Here is an 8,970-nt window from a genome sequence, read left to right as displayed (position 1 = left end):
ACTGACTTTTTCTCTCTTTTTTTGACTGACTGACTTTTTCTCTCTTTTTTGACTGACTGACTTTCACTTACTTACTGACTCTTTTTTCTCTTTCTTTTTTTTGACTGACTTTTTCTCTCTTTTTTTGACTGACTGACTTTTTCTCTCTTTTTTTGACTGGCTGACTTTTTCTCTCTTTTTTTGACTGGCTGACTTTTTCTCTTTTTTTGACTGACTGACTTTTTCTCTCTTTTTTTGACTGACTGACTTTTTCTCTTTTGTTGACTGACTGACTTTTTCTATCTTTTTTTGACTGACTGACTTTTTCTCTCTTTTTTGACTGACTGACTTTCAATTACTTACTGACTCTCTTTCTTTTGTCTGTCTGTCTGTCTGTCTGTCTGTCTGTCTGTCTGTCTGTCTGTCTGTCTGTCTGTCTGTCTGTCTGTCTGTCTGTCTGTCTGTCTGTCTGTCTGTCTGACTGACTGACTGACTGACTGACTGACTGACTGACTGACTGACTTTTTCTCTTTTTTTGACTGACTGTCTTTTTTGACTGACTGACTTTCACTTACTTACTGACTCTTTTTTCTCTTTCTTTTTTTTGACTGACTTTTTCTCTCTTTTTTTGACTGACTGACTTTTTCTCTCTTTTTTTGACTGGCTGACTTTTTCTCTTTTTTTGACTGACTGACTTTTTCTCTATTTTTTTGACTGGCTGACTTTTTTCTCTCTTTTTTTGACTGACTTTTTCTCTCTTTTTTTGACTGACTTTTTCTCTCTTTTTTGACTGACTGACTTTCACTTACTTACTGACTCTCTTTCTTTTTTCTCTCTCTTGTCTGTCTGTCTGTCTGTCTGTCTGTCTGTCTGTCTGACTGTCTGACTGACAAACTGACTGACTGACTGACTTTTTCTCTTTTTTGACTGACTGACTTTCACTTACTTACTGACTTTTTTTTCTCTTTCTTTTTTTTGACTGACTTTTTCTCTCTTTTTTTGACTGACTGACTTTTTCTCTCTTTTTTTTGACTGGCTGACTTTTTCTCTTTTTTTGACTGACTGACTTTTTCTCTCTTTTTTTGACTGACTGACTTTTTCTCTCTTTTTTTGACTGACTGACTTTTTCTCTCTTTTTTTGACTGACTGACTTTTTCTCTCTTTTTTTGACTGACTGACTTTTTCTCTCTTTTTTTGACTGACTTTTTCTCTCTTTTTTTGACTGACTGACTTTTTCTCTCTTTTTTGACTGACTGACTTTCACTTACTTACTGACTCTTTTTTCTCTTTCTTTTTTTGACTGACTTTTTCTCTCTTTTTTTGACTGACTGACTTTTTCTCTCTTTTTTTGACTGACTGACTTTTTCTCTCTTTTTTTGACTGACTGACTTTTTCTCTCTTTTTTGACTGACTGACTTTCACTTACTTACTGACTCTTTTTTCTCTTTCTTTTTTTTGACTGACTTTTTCTCTCTTTTTTTGACTGACTGACTTTTTCTCTCTTTTTTTGACTGACTGACTTTTTCTCTCTTTTTTTGACTGGCTGACTTTTTCTCTTTTTTTGACTGACTGACTTTTTCTCTCTTTTTTTGACTGACTGACTTTTTCTCTCTTTTTTTGACTGACTGACTTTTTCTCTCTTTTTTTGATTGACTGACTTTTTCTCTCTTTTTTTGACTGACTGACTTTTTCTCTCTTTTTTGACTGACTGACTTTCACTTACTTACTGACTCTTTTTTCTCTTTCTTTTTTTTGACTGACTTTTTCTCTCTTTTTTTGACTGACTGACTTTTTCTCTCTTTTTTTGACTGGCTGACTTTTTCTCTCTTTTTTTGACTGGCTGACTTTTTCTCTTTTTTTGACTGACTGACTTTTTCTCTCTTTTTTTGACTGACTGACTTTTTCTCTTTTGTTGACTGACTGACTTTTTCTATCTTTTTTTGACTGACTGACTTTTTCTCTCTTTTTTGACTGACTGACTTTCAATTACTTACTGACTCTCTTTCTTTTGTCTGTCTGTCTGTCTGTCTGTCTGTCTGTCTGTCTGTCTGTCTGTCTGTCTGTCTGTCTGACTGACTGACTGACTGACTGACTGACTGACTGACTTTTTCTCTTTTTTTGACTGACTGTCTTTTTTGACTGACTGACTTTCACTTACTTACTGACTCTTTTTTCTCTTTCTTTTTTTTGACTGACTTTTTCTCTCTTTTTTTGACTGACTGACTTTTTCTCTCTTTTTTTGACTGGCTGACTTTTTCTCTTTTTTTGACTGACTGACTTTTTCTCTATTTTTTTGACTGGCTGACTTTTTTCTCTCTTTTTTTGACTGACTTTTTCTCTCTTTTTTTGACTGACTTTTTCTCTCTTTTTTGACTGACTGACTTTCACTTACTTACTGACTCTCTTTCTTTTTTCTCTCTCTTGTCTGTCTGTCTGTCTGTCTGTCTGTCTGTCTGACTGTCTGACTGACAAACTGACTGACTGACTGACTTTTTCTCTTTTTTGACTGACTGACTTTCACTTACTTACTGACTTTTTTTTCTCTTTCTTTTTTTTGACTGACTTTTTCTCTCTTTTTTTGACTGACTGACTTTTTCTCTTTTTTTGACTGACTGACTTTTTCTCTCTTTTTTTGACTGACTGACTTTTTCTCTCTTTTTTTGACTGACTGACTTTTTCTCTCTTTTTTTGACTGACTTTTTCTCTCTTTTTTTGACTGACTGACTTTTTCTCTCTTTTTTTGACTGACTGACTTTTTCTCTCTTTTTTTTGACTGGCTGACTTTTTCTCTTTTTTTGACTGACTGACTTTTTCTCTCTTTTTTTGACTGACTGACTTTTTCTCTCTTTTTTTGACTGACTGACTTTTTCTCTTTTTTTGACTGGCTGACTTTTTCTCTCTTTTTTGACTGACTGACTTTTTCTCTCTTTTTTGACTGACTGACTTTTTCTCTCTTTTTTGACTGACTGACTTTCACTTACTTACTGACTCTCTTTCTTTTTTCTGTCTGTCTGTCTGTCTGTCTGTCTGTCTGTCTGTCTGTCTGACTGACTGACTGACTGACTGACTGACTGACTGACTGACTGACTGACTGACTGACTGACTGACTGACTGACTGACTGACTTTGTTGAAGCCATTTGAGTCATTCCTAACGTTCGGCGACATTTGAGTCCCCATGACATATTATGGTGTATTTTGTTTAAAACTGGGTCAATACTCTTTTTGAAACGTTTTTCTTCAAGTATAAATCTTACTCTACCATAGAAAAAAAGATATATCCTCAGAATTGATTGTTTTAAATTAAATGTTCTCATGTTAGTGAAGGGCAGGTTAAAATGCCATGTCCCCAGTCATGTTTACGCAACTAAAATTGCATAAATATTGCATAAATATTTTAAAAAATCCAGATTTCTTTTTATTGGTATATAGTCTTTTTTTAAATGTTGCTCATCATATAATAGTTTTTGTCATTTATATAATTTTAATGCATAAAATCATTAAAAGACATTGTGTCCCTGAATTGACTGTCCACCCTGTTACTCTGGTGAGAGTCCCTTTGGACGCGCCCCCTAAATGTTCCCATGGTAACAGAACTCTTAGGCTATGCTCTCAAGAAGTGATACATTTTTGGAGGGAAACATCAACAAGAAGCCCAGTGAGAATCACTCTTTAGTCAACCTTTTGTTCATTGTTTTATAATTGTTTATTGATGTGGTAAAGCATAACATGTCCACTCTGTTACCCTTATATTTAGTGGAAAACAGTATTTTTTTGTGGTATTGAAAATATTGCTGATAAATATGTACAAAATAGTCCTTAATGGTCATTTTGTAATAGGTTGTTTTCCTTCATGGGGTAGAAATGGCTAGGTTTAGGATAAAATGTCCCCCCTGTTACCGTCCACCCTGTTACTGTTATGAATCAGTAACAGGGTGGACACAGTGAATGAATTTGTGTTTACAGTATGTTTTGGCATTTGTTATACGTGTATTATGTATTCTCTATTATAATCATTATTTAAAAATCAATTATTTAAATCAGTATACATGTATTTGTTAGAAAAATGGCACCAATGTCTGCTGCGGAAAAGCAGCAGCGTTACAGGGCACGTCGTGATGCAGACCCTGTGAAAAGGTTAAATTACCTGAAAACAGAGAGGGAGAAATGGAGAAGGGACAGGGAGGAAGGAAGGAAAAAGAAAATATCAGAACAAATTAAACACCGGGAAATAACGTGCTTGTGCCAAGCAGACAAAGGTGTGATTGATTGTGCTTGTTTTGATCTCAAAGAGGTTTGCCTTGAAGAAGAGGACAGCAGACATTCCTCTGAAGAACCATCAAGGCCAGAGATCATCTCCACAGAATGCATCGGGCAGTGGTGCATTGTCAGCTATGATGGGGAGCTTTACCCAGGAATCATCCAGAAAGTTGATGTCAAAGTAAAATGCATGCATAAGAACGGGGCCAACAAATTTTTCTGGTCAGGTCCACGAGAAGACATCAGCTGGTACAGAGATGACCAGATTGTGTGCCTTATGAAGGAGCCACTACCTCTGAATAAGAGGTCTTTCCAGCTTGAGAAGAAACTATGGAGTTTCTTAGAAAATAATCTTGGGATCTGGTTAGGAAAATAGTTAGCGTTTCCTCAAACATCTGGTTAGTAACAGTAATTTTTTTTCCTATGTTGTTTAATGGGTAGGGAGTAAATATGAAGTTTGAGGTGGAAAGATTCCTGTTTTGGTCAGGCGGTGGGGTAGATGAATTGTATTTCTTTAATAATAGGAATGATTGTACTTATTTGGTAATTTTGTTTATTTGTTAAGATCCCCAGTAGCTTCTGTGTTAAACAGTAGCTACTCTTCCTGGGGTCTCCATATTTTCATTGACGATATTTCATTAAATGGTGCATGTGTGTGTGTCCACCCTGTTACCCATGTGTTTTTGGGATATTAATAAAATACAACAATATGATGTTTATCTTTGTGGTTATTTGCAGGGAATAAATTGGTGAAATACAATCAATTAAAACATTTTTCAAATTCCATCAAACTTCCTTTTACTTCTAAAAGACATCTGTAAGAATTACGTTTTATGTTGTGACTCAGAAAATCTTCGGAACCAAGCGCACGACTCAGAGACAGAAGGACGTTTAACAAATAATTTATTAATAAGTGACACGGGGTGAAATAATTGTGCAATACAATAATCAATGTGATTCTAGTGCAACCTAACAACCCTAAACACGCGTGATGAGGAGCCAGATCGGACACACGAGACGAACAGGGGAAGACGGAGTCGCAGGAAGGACGGGAACGGGGACTACGGAGAAGGAGAAAATACAAGAGGTTAACAAACACGAGTAAATACAAATATCCAAAAAGGTACGAGGAGCAAGAGCAAACACTGGAGAACAAACCCATGGAGATGAAACAATAATCTGGCGCTGGCTTCCTGCAAGGAGCCAGCTTAAATAGCCTGATGATGAGTGAAGACACCTGTGACCGCAGCTGAACCCGATTGAATAATTAGTGAGGGAAGGGGAGACACGAGGGAATGACAGACGGAAAAACACAACACCACAGCACGTGGAAAACACCCAAACATGACAGTACCCCCCCCTAACGACCGCCACCTGGCAGTCCACCAGGTTTACCCGGGTTGTCCCGATAAAAGTCTCTGATGACAGAATGGTCCAGAATGAGAGCTCTGGAAATCCAGCTCCTTTCCTCCGGACCGTACCCCACCCAGTCCACTAAAAACTGGAACCCCCGACCTCTCCGTCGAACGTCCAAAATCTTGTTCACAGTAAAAGCCGGATGACCGTCGATGAGCCGGGTGGGTGGAGGGGCAACGGCCAAAGGGCTAAGATCACTGGTAACGAACGGTTTGAGTTGCGAAACGTGGAATGTGGGATGAATCCTGAGAGCCGGAGGAAGTCTGAGACGAATAGCAGATGGGTTAATGACCTTTTCGACCTCGTATGGGCCGATGAATCGAGGAGCCAGTTTCTTAGAAGCAACGTTCAAAGGAATGTCTTTAGAATTAAGCCAAAGCTGTTGCCCCGGAACATACACCGGGGCCTGCATCCGCCGTCGGTCAGCCATTTTCTGGTTGCGTTCCTTCGTCCTGATTAACGCAGCACGAGCCTCTTTCCATGTCCTGTGAATCCACCGCAAGTGGCTTTGGACTGAGGGTACTGCGATCTCCTCCTCCTGACTTGGAAACAACGGAGGTAAGTATCCCAACGAACACATAAACGGAGCCATACCTGTGGCCGATGAGGTGAGCGAGTTGTGGGCATACTCCACCCACGCCAGATGTTGGCTCCAGGTGTGCGGTCTCTGCTCACACACACAACGAAGCATCGCCTCCAGGTCCTGATTCGCCCTCTCTGTCTGTCCGTTTGTTTGCAGGTGGTACCCGGACGAAAGGCTCACCTGAGCCCCCAAAGTTCGACAGAAAGCCCTCCATACTTGAGACGTAAACTGGGGTCCTCGATCAGAAACAATGTCTAGAGGAATGCCATGCAACCGGAAGACGTGCGTTGTCATCAGTTCGGCAGTCTCGGAAGCAGAGGGCAATTTGGGAAGAGCGATAAAGTGAGCAGATTTGGAAAAACGATCAACAACCGTAAGAACAACTGTTACCTTCAGAAACTGGTAATCCCGTGATGAAATCCAACGCCACATGCGACCAAGGACGTCCTGGTGTCGGAAGAGGTCGAAGAAGACCCGCAGATGGTCGATGAGAAGCTTTACTCCGGGCATAAACCGTACACGCCATGACGAACTCCTTGACGTCTTCGTTCATGGACGGCCACCAGAAATGTCTTTTTAAGAAGTCCGTGGTTCTGGTGATGCCAGGATGGCACACCATCCTAGAAGAATGTCCCCACTGCAGAACCTGTGAGCGAACCACATCTGGAACAAACAAACAATTAGGCGGACCTCCCCCAGGGTCCGGATGATCCTTTTGAGCCTCCCTAACTACCGACTGGATCTCCCACGTAACTGATGCCACCAGGCATGACGGAGGCAGAATGGTGTCAGGTAACTCAGTGTCTTTACTATCTTTAACAAACTGCCTGGAAAGAGCATCAGGTTTTATATTTTTGCTACCAGGGCGGTAGGTAACTGTGAAATGGAATCTAGTGAAAAACAAGGCCCACCGAGCCTGTCTCGAGTTTAATCTCTTGGCTGTTTGAATATAGGACAAGTTTTTGTGATCCGACCAGACCACAAAAGGTACTTCCGCTCCCTCCAACCAGTGGCGCCATTCCTCTAGCGCCAACTTCACCGCCAGTAACTCCTTGTTACCCACATCATAGTTCTTTTCCGCAGGGGAAAGTTTGCGTGAAAAGAACGCACAAGGATGTAATTTTTTGTCGTTAGAGTCTCTTTGAGACAGCACCGCCCCTACTCCGATGTCCGACGCATCCACCTCCACGATAAACTGCTTTGCAATGTCATGTTGCACCAGGATAGGTGCTGATGCGAATCGTCTCTTGAGACCAATAAATGCTCTCTCAGCATCCGTCGACCAAACAAATGGGACAGCGAGTGAGGTGAGTTTCGTGAGCGGTGCAACCACTTGACTATAGTTCCTGATGAACCTCCTGTAAAAATTTGCAAATCCCAGGAATCTGTGCAGTTGCTTACGTGACGTAGGGTTCTCCCAGTCCAGCACCGCCTTGACTTTCACCGGATCCGTCCTCACTTGTCCGCTTTCGAGAATGTATCCCAGAAAAGAAACAGAGTCAGCATGGAAAACACATTTCTCGGCTTTCACAAATAGTCTATTCTCCAGCAGTCTTTGAAGAACTTTTCTGACCAAGACCACATGTTCCTCGAAGGTCTTGGAGAAAATGAGAATATCGTCGAGGTAAACAAAAACTGAATGATCCAAAAAATCCCTGAGAACATCATTGATGAGGTTTTGAAAAACCGCAGGTGCATTCGTCAACCCAAATGGCATAACCAGGTATTCGAAATGTCCGAGATGAGTATTAAAAGCAGTCTTCCACTCATCCCCCTCCCTTATCTGAACCAAATGGTACGCATTACGTAAGTCCAGTTTGGTGAACACCGTAGCACCATGAAGAGGTTCAAAAGCAGAACTGATAAGAGGTAATGGATATTTGTTCTTTACCGTGATGTTGTTGAGACCTCGAAAATCGATACAAGGGCGCAGGGATTTGTCTTTTTTGTCCACGAAGAAAAAACCGGCACCCAGAGGTGAAGACGATGGTCGAATGAACCCTGAAGTGAGAGACTCGTTAATATATTTTTCCATAGCGTCTTTTTCGGGTTTGGACAAATTAAACAACCTGCTCGAGGGTAAGGGAGCACCCTGAAGAAGATCAATCCCACAATCATAGGGCCTGTGAGGCGGCAGAGTCTGTGCCTTCTCTTTGCTAAAAACCTCGCTGAGATTGTGGTAAACCGGAGGAACAGAAGATAAGTCAGTCGGTGAAACAACGCAGGCACTGGGAGGCGATTTTACCAGAGGTGCAGCAGAATTTAAACAATTAGCATGGCAAAAATTACTCCAACCCGTGATCCGACCCGAGGACCAATCAATGTCCGGATTGTGATGCTGCAGCCAGGGGAGACCTAACACAATGGGAGCGTGAGAGGAAGGCATGACGTGGAAACTTACTTTCTCTCTGTGATTGCCAGCTAATGTAAGCGACAACAGTAGTGTCTCAGAATGAGCTAGTAACTGACCATTTAATGCGTCCACTTTAAGAGGAACCGAAGTGGAACGACAGCTAATCTCAGCCTGCCTAACTAACTCAGAGTCGATAAAATTTGAGTCAGCACCTGAATCCACTAAGGCAAGTAAAGAAAAGGGTTTCCCATTCACGAGGATGCTAGCCTCTAAATTGAGACGGTTTTGAGGGGATTTAATTATCTCCGCTCTGCTCACCAGCACCCCTGCTGCAACTGGTGAGCGTCCTAGTTTAACCGTTTGGGGCAGTTAACTAGCCGA

Source organism: Symphodus melops (assembly GCF_947650265.1).
Source record: "Symphodus melops genome assembly, chromosome: 2".
NCBI lineage: Eukaryota > Metazoa > Chordata > Actinopteri > Labriformes > Labridae > Symphodus > Symphodus melops.
Note: the sequence above shows the minus strand (reverse complement) of the source record.